Source organism: Mesitornis unicolor, unplaced genomic scaffold (genome assembly GCF_000695765.1).
Source record: "Mesitornis unicolor isolate BGI_N332 unplaced genomic scaffold, ASM69576v1 scaffold891, whole genome shotgun sequence".
Taxonomy (NCBI): Eukaryota; Metazoa; Chordata; class Aves; order Mesitornithiformes; family Mesitornithidae; genus Mesitornis; species Mesitornis unicolor.
This window is the reverse complement of record NW_010162906.1, coordinates 14,030-14,295: the sequence shown is the minus strand read 5'-3', so window position 1 is coordinate 14,295 and position 266 is coordinate 14,030. Positions and strand designations below refer to the sequence as shown.

At 63.5% G+C, this 266-nt stretch overlaps 1 protein-coding gene across 1 annotated transcript in view; it reads right to left on the bottom strand.

The window, feature by feature from the left end:
- LOC104547886 (netrin-3-like) overlaps window positions 1-266 on the bottom strand; it is a 20,025-nt gene that overhangs the window by 13,198 nt on the left and 6,561 nt on the right.

Sequence of the window (266 nt, the reverse complement as noted above, 5' to 3'; positions counted from 1 at the left end):
GGGAAAAGCGCGCCAGCCTCCCCCCCCAGCCGCGGTCCCCTCCCCACGCCGGTAAATTGAGGTTGGGTGAGAGTTTTTCCAGGCGTACTGTGAAATTCATTAACGTGTCAGCCCACATTTAACTGCTTAGGCCTGGCTTGGCGGTCGTGTGAAGTTGCCTCCCGCCCCCGGCCGGCAGCGCCGGTGGGAGCTTCGGCCCGTGCAGATCAAACGCTCCCTTACCCGCCTCCTCCCTCCAGCCTCGGAGATGTGGGGGGGAGAAAGCT